The sequence below is a fragment of the Grampus griseus genome (assembly GCF_964374135.1).
Source record: "Grampus griseus genome assembly, chromosome: 3".
Lineage (NCBI taxonomy): Eukaryota > Metazoa > Chordata > Mammalia > Artiodactyla > Delphinidae > Grampus > Grampus griseus.
The window spans coordinates 6,227,329-6,240,205 of record NC_139019.1 but is presented as its reverse complement, the minus strand read 5'-3'; the positions used below and the strand labels follow the sequence as shown (position 1 = coordinate 6,240,205).

Genomic DNA, 12,877 nt, shown 5'->3' with positions numbered 1-12,877 from the left:
AATTTTTTGAGAAAAAGTATCATAGATGGCAATCTTTGCAAGTTGATATTCATCCTTGAGTGTTTTAAACATTAATCTATTACAGAAAACACCATATTCTTCAGGCATTGTGGATTTAGCTAGTGGTATTCAGTGTGTATAAACAAACATTTGTTGAATGCCAAGTTTTCTCCTTCTTCCACATTGTCTCTTTTTTTTCTTTAAAAAAATTTCTTTTTTGGTGGACAAAGTGGTGAGAGAGTAGAGGAAGGGATGGGGAAGCTGAGCTTTGCTCACAGATTCACTGGTCCAGGTGTCTGTCCCCTGGGCCCACCCACAGTGCACATCGCTTTGGGGCTGTTGGGAACTTCCACCAAGGGAGCAGAGGGTAGGTCAGGAGTGCATCTTGATGAAGATGAAATGACCCTCACCACAGCCCATCCCCAGCCTGACCCAGGAAGACAGGTGCAAAGTCAACAGGAGACTCAGCGTGTGCCTGTGTAAGGTCTCAGTGCATGGTAGGGAGCATTTCTCTATGAACTGGCATAACTGAGTGATGATTGTTTGTTCATTCCTTCCGTCCTTCATTAACCCAATCAGAAAACATCCATCACTGCCCATTAAATGCCAGACCCCTTGATAAGCACTAATGGTAAATGCAAAGATGAAGGGGACAGTGTCCCTAATATCATGTTGTTCATGATCCAGGAAGGGGCCCACCCACAGTGCATAGCTGTTAGATGAGGCTAGAAAGACAGGCTGGTGTTTGGAGGAAGCCACGTGCCTGGGATCTGGGAAAAGAGGGGGAGCTAATAGATGAGGAGGACCTGCTATGCACCACATGCTCCCAGGAGCCATCTTCACATGAACCAATTGAATCAAAACAACAGCATCATCTGACTGGTATTGTTACCAACCTCCTTGCAACAGAGGCAAAAAGAAGCAGTTAGATAAAGGGCAGGGAGCTGACACTTGTCATAACACTTGTCACACACCAAAGGGAATTTTACTGGAACTTAAGAAAGTAAGAGAACACTTTTTATTTAATAATCATCTTTTCACTTTTTTGTTAAATTCCCCTTGATGTTTCCATTTAAATTAAGAAATGAAATGCAGAAATCAAAAATTTTTAATAAGGTAAATGTCCATATATACATCTGGGGAAATATAAATTAATATGAACTGTACAAAATAATGAGGCTAATGTCTGGTGTGGTCTAAAATATAACAGAATGAAATGCACAATGACAATAACACAAAAGATGAAATGGGAGTCAATGGAATAAAAATGTTCTGAGGTCCTAGAATTGTGTGAGAAGTGGCAAAATAAAGCAATTTATGTTAGACTGTAGTAAGTCAAGAATGGATGCAATTTCCACATCAGCAACAAAAAGTTTGAAAAAATGTATGACTAACAGGTTAACAGAGAAAATGGGAAAGAAATCCTTGATTAATCCAAAATAAGTCGATAAAGAAGAGTCAAAGAAAACTAAAAACAGGTGGGGCAAATAGAAACTAAATCATAAAGTGACAGTTGTGCCAGAAATTATATTGAAATTAATGGACTAAATATTCCAATTAATTGACTAATACTGTCAGATTGGACTGAAAAAAGACAAAATGTAACTCTAAACTACTCATAATAAACACATCTTAAATATAAGAATACAGAACTATCAGAAATTAAAAAAGATACACCAAAAAGAGATGAATTATAAAAACCTTAATAATAAAAGAAAAAGCAGTATACCTATACCAATATCAGAAAAGTACTGTAGATATTCCAGCCTTAAGGGAAAATATTGACAAGTCCACAAATTTTTTAGAACTTTTTTTTTGGTGGGGGAAATACCACTAGATTTTATTGTGGACATTGGCAATATAACCCTTATGTGGTTCCTTCCACTCAAAGAGACTGGTGGTATGAAGGGCAGTGAAGTGGGGGGCTTGTCTATTGCTTTATTTCTCAATTACTGCAGGAGTTCTTGGAAAGTAGCATTTTCCCTGCAGTTATTTGTTCAATGAATGAAAGATCTGCTGTGCATTTCATCTGGGGCACAATAAAGAAAAATCTAATTTCAAAGTGGAGACCTGGGTAGACAGTGCTTATGGTTTTTTTTTTTCTTTTTCGTTGCGGTACGCGGGCCTCTCACTGTTGTGGCCTCTCCAATGCGGAGCACAGGCTCCGGACGTGCAGGCTCAGCGGCCATGGCTTACGGGCCCAGCCACTCCGCGGCATGTGGGACCTTCCCGGACCGGGGCACGAATCCGTGTCCTCTGCATCGGCAGGCGGACTCTCAACCACAGTGCCACCAGGGAAACACTGATTTAAAATCAGATTAATGACCTTCTTATTTTTTTTAAAAACATCTTTATTGGAGTATAATTTCTTTAAAATGGTGTGTTAGTTTCTGCTTTATAACAAACTGAATCAGGTATACATATACATATGTTCCCATATCTCTTCCCTCTTGCATCTCCCTTCCTCCCACCCTCCCTATCTCATCCCTCTAGGTGGTCGCAAAGCACCAAGCTCCTCTCCCTGTGCTATGTGGCTGCTTCCCCCTAGCTATCTATTTTACGTTTACTAGTGTATATATGTCCACACCACTCTCTTACTTTGTCCCAGCTTACCCTTCCCCCTCCCCGTATGCTCAAGTCCATTCTCTAGTAGGTCTGTGTCTTTATTCCTGTCTTACCCCTAGGTTCTTCATGACTGTTTTTTACATTCCATATATATGTGTTAGCATACGGTATTTGTTTTTCTCTTTCTGACTTCACACTGCATGACAGACTCTACGTCTATCCACCTCACTACAAATAACTCAATTTCGTTTCTTTTCAGGGCTGAGTAATATTCCACTGTATATATGTGACACAACTTCTTTATCCATTCATCTGTCAGTGGACACTTAGGTTGCTTCCATGTCCTGGCTATTGTATATAGTGCTGCAAGGAACATTGTGGTACATGACTCTTTTTGAACTATGGTTTTCTCAGGGTATATGCCCAGTAGTAGGATTGCTAGGTCATATGGTAGCTCTATTTTAGTTTTTTAAGGAACCCCCATACTGTACTCCACAGTGGCTGTATCACTGTACATTACCACCAACAGTGCAAGAGGGTTCCCTATTCTCCACACTCTCTCCAGCATTTATCGTTTGTAGATTTTTTGATGATGGCCATTCTGACTGGTGTGAGATGATATCTCATCGTAGTTTTGATTTGCATTTCTCTAATAATTAATGATGTTGACCATTCTTTCATGTGTTTGTTGGCAATCTGTATACATTCTTTGGAGAAATGTCTATTTAGGTCTTCTGCCCATTTCTGGATTGGGTTGTTTGTTTTTTTGATATTGAGCTGCATGAGCTGCTTGTAAATTTTGGAGATTAATCCTTTGTCAGTTGCTTCATTTGCAAATATTTTCTCCCATCTGAGGGTTGTCTTTTGGTCTTTTTCATGGTTTCCTTTGCTGTGCAAAAGCTTTTAAGTTTCCTTAGGTCCCATTTGTTTATTTTTGTTTTTATTTCCATTTCTCTAGGAGGTGCATCAAAAAGGAACTTGCCTGATTTACGTCATAGAGTATTCTGCCTATGTTTTTCCTCTCAGTTTGATAGTTTCTGGCCTTACATTTAGGTCTTTAATCCATTTTGAGCTTATTTTTGTGTATGGTGTTAGGGAGTGATCTAATCTCAGACTTTTATATGTACCTGTCCAGTTTCCCAGCACCACTTATTGAAGAGGCTGTCCTTTCTCCAGTGTACATTCCTGACTCCTTTATCAAAGATAAGGTGACCATATGTGTGTGGGTTTATCTCTGGGTTTTCTATCCTGTTCCATTGATCTGTCTTTCTGTTTTTGTGCCAGTACCATACTGTCTTGATTACTGTAGCTTTGTAGTATAGTCTGAAGTCAGGGAGCCTGATTCCTCCAGCTCCGTTTTTCATTCTGAAGATTGCTTTGGCTATTCGGGGTCTTTTATGTTTCCAAACAAACTGTGAAATTTTTTGTTCTAGTTCTGTGAAAAATGCCAGTGGTAGTTTGATAGGGATTGCATTGAATCTGTAGATTTCTTTGGGTAATATAGTCATTTTCACAATGTTGATTCTTCCAATCCAAGAACATGGTATATCTCTCCATCTATTTGTATCATCTTTAATTTCTTTCATCAGTGTCTTATAATTTTCTGCATACAGGTCTTTTGTCTCCTTAGGTAGGTTTATTCCTAGATATTTTAGTCTTTTTGTTGCAATGGTAAATGGGAGTGTTTTCTTGATTTCACTTTCAGATTTTTCATCATTAGTGTATAGGAATGTAAAGATTTCTGTGCATTAATTTTGTATCCTGCTAATTTACCAAATTCATTGATTAGCTCTAGTAGTTTTCCAGTAGCATCTTTAGGATTCTCCATGTATAGTATCATCTCATCTGTAAAACGTGACAGCTTTACTTCTTCTTTCCCAATTTGGATTCCTTTTATTTCTTTTTCTTCTCTGATTGCTGTGGCTAAAACTTCCAAAACTATGTTGAATAAGAGTGGTGAGATTGGGCAACCTTGTCCTGTTCCTGATCTTAGTGGAAATGGTTTCAGTTTTTCACCACTGAGGACGATGTTGGCTGTGGGTTTGTCATATATGGCCTTTATTATGTTGAGGAAAGTTCCCTCTATGCCTACTTTCTACAGGGTTTTTATCATAAATGGGTGTTGAATTTTGTCAAAAGCTTTCTCTGCATCTATTGAGATGATCATGTGGTTTTTCTCCTTCAATTTGTTAATATGGTGTATCACATTGATTTCTTTGCGTATATTGAAGAATCCTTGCATTCCTGGGATAAATCCAACTTGATCATGGTGTATGATCCTTTTTCATGTGCTGTTGGATTCTGTTTGCTCGTATTTTGCTGAGGATTTTTGCATCTATGTTCATCAGTGATATTGGCCTGTAGTTTTCTTTCTTTGTGACATCTTTGTCTGGTTTTGGTATCAGGGTGATGGTGGCCTCGTAGAATGGGTTTGGGAATGTTCCTCCCTCTGCTATAGCATGGAAGAGTTTGAGAAGGATTAGTTGTTAGCTCTTCTCGAAATGTTTGATAGAATTCGCCTGTGAAGCCATCTGGTCCTGGGCTTTTGTTTGTTCGAAGATTTTTAATCACAGTTTCAATTTCAGTGCTTGTGACTGGTCTGTTCATATTTTCTATATCTTCCTGGTTCATTCCCAGAAGGTTGTGCATTTGTAAGAATTTGTCCATTTCTTCCAGGTTGTCCATTTTATTGGCATAGAGTTTCTTGTAGTAATCTCTCATGGTTTTCTGTATTTCTGAAGTGTCAGTTGTTACTTCTCCTTTTTCATTTCTAATTCTATTGATTTGAGTCTTCTCCCTTTTTTTCTTGATGAGTCTGGCTAATGGTTTATCAGTTTTGTTTATCTTCTCAAAGAACCACCTTTTATTTTTATTGATCTTTGCTATTGTTTCCTTCATTTCTTTTTCATTCATTTCTGATCTGATCTTTATGATTTCTTTCTGCTAACTTTGGGGGGTTTTGTTCTTCTTTCTCTAATTGCTTTAGGTGTAAGTTTACATTGTTTATTTGAGATGTTTCTTGTTTCTTAAGGTAGGATTGTATTGCTATAAACTTCCCTCTTAGAACTGCTTTTGCTGCATCCCATAGGTTTTTGGTCATCGTGTTTTTATTATCATTTGTTTCTAGATATTTTTTGATTTCCCCCTTGATTTCTCAGTGATCTGTTGGTTATTAATTAGTGTATTGTTTAGGCTCTATGTGTTTTTATTTTTTACAGATTTATTCCTGTAATTGAGATCTAGTATCATAGCATTGTGGTCGGAAAAGATATTAGATACGATTTCAATTTTCATAAATTTACCAAGGCTTGATTTGTGACCCAAGATATGATCTACCCTGGAAAATATTCCATGAGCATTTGAGAAGAATGTGTATTCTGTTGTTTTAGGATGGAATGTCCTATAAATATCAATTAAGTCCATCTTGTTTAATGTACCATTTAAAGCTTGTGTTTCCTTATTTATTTTCATTTTGGATGAACTGTCCATTGGTGAAATTGGAATGTTAAAGTCCCCTACTTTGATGGTGTTACTGTCGATTTCCCCTTTTATGGCTCTTAGTATTTGCCTTATGTATTGAGGTGTTCCTATGTTGGGTGCATAGATATTTACAGTTGTTATATCTTCTTCTTGATCCCTTGATCATTATGTACTGTCCTTCTTTGTGTCTTGAACAGTCTTTATTTTAAAGTCTATTTTGTCTGATATGAGAATTGCTACTTCAGCTTTCTTTTGATTTCTATTTTCATGGAATATCTTTTACCCTACTCTCACTTTCAGTCTTTATATGTCCCTAGGTCTGAAGTGGGTCTCTTGGAGACAGCATATATACAGGCCTTGTTTTTGTATCCATTCAGCCAGTTTATGTCTTTTGGTTGTAGCATTTAATCCATTTACATTTAAGGTAATTATCGATATGTATGTTTCTATTACCATTTTCTTAATTGTCTTGGGTTTGTTATTGTAGGTCTTTTACTTTTCTTGTGTTTCCTGCCTATGGAAGTTCCTTTAGCGTTTGTTGTAAAGCTGGTTTGGTGGTGCTGAACTCTCTTAGCTTTTGCTTGTCTGTAAAGGTTTTAACTTCTCCATCAAATCTGAATAAGATCCTTGCTGGGTAGAGTAATCTTGGGTGTAGCTTTTTCTCCTTCATCCCTTTAAATATGTCCTGCCAGTCCTTTCTGGTTTGCAGAGTTTCTGCTGAAAGATCAGCTGTTAAGCTTATGGGGATTCCCTTGTGTGTTATTTGGTGTTTTTCCCTTGCTGCTTTTAATATGTTTTCTTTGTACTGAATTTTTGAAAGTTTGATTAATATGTGTCTTGGTGTGCTTCTCCTTGGATTTATCCTGTATTGGACTCTCTGTGCTTCCTCGACTTGATTAACTATTTCCTTTCCCATATTAGGGAAGTTTTCAACTATAATCTCTTCAAATATTTTCTCAGTCCCTTTCTTTTTCTCTTCTTTATCTGTGACCCCTATAATTCGAATGTTGGTGCGTTTAATGTTGTCCCAGAGGTCTCTGAGATTGTCCTCAAGTCTTTTCATTCTTTTTTCTTTATTCTGGTCTGCAGTAGTTATTTCCACTATGCTATCTTCCTGGTCACTTCTCTGTCCTTCTGCCTCAGTTTTTCTGCTATTGATCCCTTCTAGAGAATTTTTCATTTCATTTATTGTGTTGTTCATCGCTGTTTGTTTGCTCTTTAGTTCTTCTAGGTCCATGTTAAATGTTTCTTGTATTTTCTCCATCCTATTTCCAAGATTTTAGATCATCTTTACTATCATTATTCTGAATTCTTTTTCAGGTAGACTGCCTACTTCTTCTTCATTTGTTAGGTCTGGTGGGTTTTTGCCTTGCTCCTTCATCTGCTGTGTGTTTCTCTGTCTTCTCATTTTGCTTAACTTACTGTGTTTGTGGTCTCCTTTTCGCAGGCTGCAGGTTCGTAGTTCCTGTTGTTTTTGGTGTCTGTCCCCAGTGGCTAAGGTTTGTTCAATGGGTTGTGTAGGCTTCCGGGTGGAGGGGTCTAGTGCCTGTGTTCTGGTGGATGAGGCTGGATCTTGTCTTTTTGGTGGGTAGGTCCAAGTCTGGTGGTGTGTTTTGGCATGTCTGTGGCCTTATTATGGGTTTAGGCAGCCTGTGTGCTAACGTATGGGTTTGTGTTCCTGTCTTGCTAGTTGTTTGGCATAGGGTGTCCTGCACTGTAGCTTGCTGGTCATTGAGTGGAGCTGGGTCTTGGCGTTGAGATCGAGCTCTCTGGGAGATTTTTGTTGTTTGATATTACGTGGAGCTGGGAGGTCTCTTGTGGACCAGTGTCCTGAACTTGACTCTCCCACCTCAGTGGCACAGCCCTGATGCCTGACTGGAGCACCAAGAGCCTGTCATTCACATGGCTCAGAATAAAAGTGAGAGAAAGAAAGAAAGAAAGAAAGAAGAAGATAAAATAAAATAAAATAAAGTTATTAAAATAAAAAAAAAATTTTTTAAATTTAAGTAATAAAAAACTTTTATAAAAAGGAAAGAAGGAACAAAGAGAGCTGCCAAACCGAAAACCAAATCCACCAATGATAACAAGTGTGAAAAACTGTACTAAAAAAATACCCCAAAAACGGACAGACAGAATCCTAGGGCAAATGACAAAAGCAATGCTATAGAGATAGAATCACACACAGAAGCATCCACATACACACAAAAAGAGGAAAAGGGGAAAATATATATATATCGTTGTTCTCAAAGTCCACCTCCTCAGTTTGGGATGATTCGTTGTCTATTCAGGTTTTCCACAGATGCAGGTACATCAAGTTGATTGTGGAGCTTTAATCTGCTGCTCCTGAGGCTGCGGGGAGGGATTTCCCTTTCTCTTCTTTGTTCGTACAGCTTCTGGGGCTCAGATTTGGATTTGGACCCGCCTCTGCGTGTAGGTCCCCAAAGGGCGTCTGTTCTTTGCTCAGACAGGACAGGGTTAAAGGAACAGCTGCTTCGGGGGCTCTGCCTCACTCAGGCCGGGGGGACGGAGGGGTACGGAGTGTGGGGTGAGCCTGCAGTGGCAGAGGCCCGCATGACATTGCACCAGCCTGAGGCGCGCCATGCGTTCTCCCGGGGAAGCTGTCCCTGGATCCCGGGACCCTGGCAGTAGCATGCTGCACAGGCTCCCAGGAAGGGGGGTGTGGATAGTGACCTGTGCTCACACACAATCTTCTTGGTGGCGGCAGCAGCAGCCTTAGTGTCTCCTGCCCATCTCTGTGGTCCGTGCTTTTAGCCGCGGCTCGCGCCCGTCTCTGGAGCTCCTTTAAGAGGCACTCTGAATCCCCTCTCCTCGCGCACCAGGAAACAAAGAGGGAAGAAAAAAGTCTCTTGCCTCTTCGGCAGGTCCAGACTTTTCCCCGGACTCCCTCCCAGCTAGCCGTGGTGCATTAGCCCCCTGCAGGCTGTGTTCACGCCGCCAACCCCAGTCCTCTCCCCGGGATCCAACCTAAGCCCGAGCCTCAGCTCCCAGACCCGCCCGTCCCGGCAGGTGAGCAGACAAGCCTCTCGGGCTGGTGAGTGCCGGTCGGCACCGATCCTCTGTGAGGGAATCTCTCTGCTTTGCCCTCCGCACCCCTGTGGCTGTGATTTCCTCTGCGGCTCTGAAGCTTCCCCCCTCCGCCACCTGCAGTCTCTGCCCGCGAAGGGGCTTCCTAGTGTGTGGAAACCTTTCCTCCTTCAAAGCTCCCTCCTACTGGTGCGGGTCCCGTCCCTATTCTTTTGTCTCTGTTTATTCTTTTCTCTTTTGACCTACCCAGGTACGTGGGGAGTTTGTTGCCTTTTGGGAGGTCTGAGGTCTTCTGCCAGCATTCAGTAGGTGTTCTGTAGGAGTTGTTCCACGTGCAGATGTATTTCTGGGGAGGAACGTGCTCTCCACATCTTACTCTTCTGTAATTGAGATCAGAAGCTCCACCCTAATGACCTTCTTGGTCATAAATACCAGGCCTGGGCAAAATCTGGATCAGTGATTTTCATACAAAGGGAAATTTAATTACTCTGCAAAATAACGCAGTGATTACTTTGGGTTTTTCTCTCTGGCAGACAATGATACTGTTGGTATGGGAGAGGTGTGAAAGACTCATTCAGGGGAAGGGGAGACCCCAGCTTCACATCAGCAGGCTGCATCCAAGGAAAAAGAGAACATTCAAAGTGTCTCCTGGTTGGAAAATGGTTGGTAAACATTGGCAACCACTTGAAATTGAAATTTGATTTGTATTCTGAGCTCGAATTCCCTTCTGTTATTCTCCAAATTTCATTAATGATCTAACAATATAGCAGCATCATGTTAGCTCAAAGGTGACAAGGTGAGTTCAAATTTTGGACTAGAGCAAAACGTGTGAGACTTCTCTGCATGCGGACGGGGCCAAGATAAGCAAAAGCAGGAGGATGGAAAATAACTGAGGTCAAAAATAGAGTAAGAAATCAAGTAATGTTTTGGTTTGTCAACAGAACAAGTGACCCCAGAAAAATGGAGCCACTTGGAACTCAGATTACCAAGAAATTACTAATGACGTGAAAAATAGAAGTCCATATTTTAAAACTTAGAAGACAGGCTGTGTCCTTGTTACACACAAATTGAGAGTTCAATACATTTGGTTGATGATCTAGTGTCTATACAATTCTGCTCCCTCTCTGATCTCAGAACCCACATGGAAAGACAGTGGGATTTATTTTTAAAATCAATGGCACTTTACCACCTTTTGTAAATCTTAATACAAAGAGCTGTTCCATCATCTACTCATCTTTTGCTACCCACCTGACAAATACATCTATTTGCCACTTATTGTCATTTTTCTGTTTTGGCTTCCATGACCAACCAGATGGTTAGACATTTGGGAAGTCTGAAGGTCATAAAACATGTGATACATCCAAGGAACTACTTAGACAACAAGACAACAGACTTTGTCCCTTAAAGTTTGGAACTGAGTTATGCTAATGTTGCATTCACTTAACTCTATTCTGGTAGCTATTGAACACACTGTACATACTGAGTAACCCTGTATGGGATGATCTCTGTTTCTCTTTCTGTTTATTGATCAGTGTATTGCATCACTGGATGTGAGGTCAAAATATTATAAAGGGCTCATAATGTTCAAAATCTATTTAAACAAAGAGAGGAAACCTGTTGAGAAAAGTATGAGCTGCTGTCAACAAAATCAGAAGACCCGTCTGGTCACCCTCTCAGACATGATCAAAGCAGTCGCAGATGGGAGCAAAAGGAGGCATGTTACTGGGAGTGCCATCAAATCTCTGTCATAAAGCAAGTAGATACTGAATACAAATTTGTTAACTTCAAAAAGAGTGACAAGAAGTGTTGGCACGTAGGAATAACAGATTATGAATCTGGTCTAGGCTATCTGTTTAGAAATCTCAATGGAATCTGTGTCTACAGCGATGTCTGATGATTAGCTTAAGTAGAGTAAAACCAATTTTGTACCTTCTGATGGGTGATGGAAGAGTCAAGGGCTAAGAAAAAACAAAACGCATAAGGTCACAATGCTTAGTTGACATCGTTCTGCATTATTACCATGTGATGATAACCTGAGTGTCCACGTGGATTCAGTGCAGTCAGTCGCCTCTCCCAATGTTTATATTCATTTCTAGTTATGCTTTCTGGAGCCGATGTTGTCAGTGTCCTAACCATATTCCTTCTGCCCTCCTTGGAGGTCATCTGAAGCCTGTTCCTTTCTAAATCTACAGTTCCCTGTGCCTCAACCAATGAGAAAGTAATTGGTGGATATTAAAAAAAAATCATTTATAAAATGATGGATAAATACCCCAGTTTCTGCACCCACACCCCTCAGTGGGCAGGTCTGAGCATCTTCCACACTTCCCTTGGAGGGTCTCCAGATGGACTGAGCCCCTGTTTCCAGTTGCTCCTTTCAGGAGCTGGAGCGGGACCCTCCCTGTTCCACTCACGCTGCCACCTGGGACCACTTCCCAACTAAATGTCCACACCCACATCCTTGCCTTAGGGCTGCTTGGGGCAAACCTAACTGAGACATTTCTAAACATCTTCTCTCTTCTGCCTACATTCTGTAATAAGAATACATTAAACCCCAAAGCACACAGAGCCAGCTTTTCCTGAAAGACAGATTTTATGAACAAAAAAGATGAATCAAATATAGTAATTCTCTTTCATGACCATAACTTCATTTAATAACCAAATGTAAACCATGATCTTCATTTTAGCCCCACATGTAGACAGATGACTGGTTTTTTATAGGTAGTTTGAAAAGTACAGGAAATCAACTCCATATGCTATGCAAACCAAATTTTTCTTTTTGTGTGTGTGTTAAGAATTTGTGTGAAAGTTGAATGGAATAAAGATTTTGGTAAAAGCCAACCAGCCTAAGGAAAGGACCCATGGCTTCTCCACTATCATGTGATTCTGGTACCACTGGTGGATGGCAAGACCTATGATCAGAGTCCATGGACAGGATCCATGCTCTGGGGTCTGCACATCTCCTCTTGGTGATCACAGAATTGGGTATTGGGGTAAACCTTAAATAAAAGCCTGTACTCAAATGTGGTAAATCAAGTCACTTTTAAATATGTCTTTCTTCCATTATAAAATGCTTTGCTCTGAAAGAAAAGCCCAATATTATGGGACACATGATAAATTTCAACTCAGTTCATAATCTGACAAGGTTAATATTTCCATTAATATTTCAGCTTTTTGCTAATATAGCTGTGTACCCTGCCAAATTATCTGAAAGCAACACACAAACTTCAGTGTCTAATATACTGGATATGACTTATCTACATTACCTCCAAATACATTGGAGGAATTTCTTAAGGGGACTTTTAGAAAATCAAGCTGTCACAAAACTGATTGATATACACCATTGCTATTTCTTTCTCTTGCTACAAAAGATTGTCTACATACAGAGAATCTGGATAATTCCAGACTATTCAAAGGTTATCCAGTGAACAGCTTGACCTTGGTTTGAGAGTTCCATTTTAACACAAGTCTTTTTTTCCTAGAACTTGTTCTTTTAAATTGTGCCTCTGAGAAAAGCTACAGAGCTCGTAAATTTCAACGTACTACTGCTCAAAATTCAGGACACTCTGCACTCCAAAGCATTTCTCATATAATGAAACAAAGCAGATATTTAACTTTATATTTATGCTACTTTTGAGATTATTTTGGTTGATAGGAAAATCCAATTTAAGCAAAAATAATTTGTACTTAAATTATGAGCTAAGATATAGAGATGTACATTATATCTTGTTCCTGCATTAAACCATGCATGTAATAAATATTTAAACTTGCTGTATTTTTCAAAAGGGAG

At 39.9% G+C, this 12,877-nt stretch overlaps 1 protein-coding gene across 2 annotated transcripts in view; it reads right to left on the bottom strand.

The window, feature by feature from the left end:
- ADCY2 (adenylate cyclase 2) overlaps nucleotides 1-12,877 on the bottom strand; it is a gene marked incomplete at its 5' end in the record, with an annotated part of 433,407 nt that overhangs the window by 142,737 nt on the left and 277,793 nt on the right. The gene's annotated exons all lie outside the window — the stretch shown is intronic.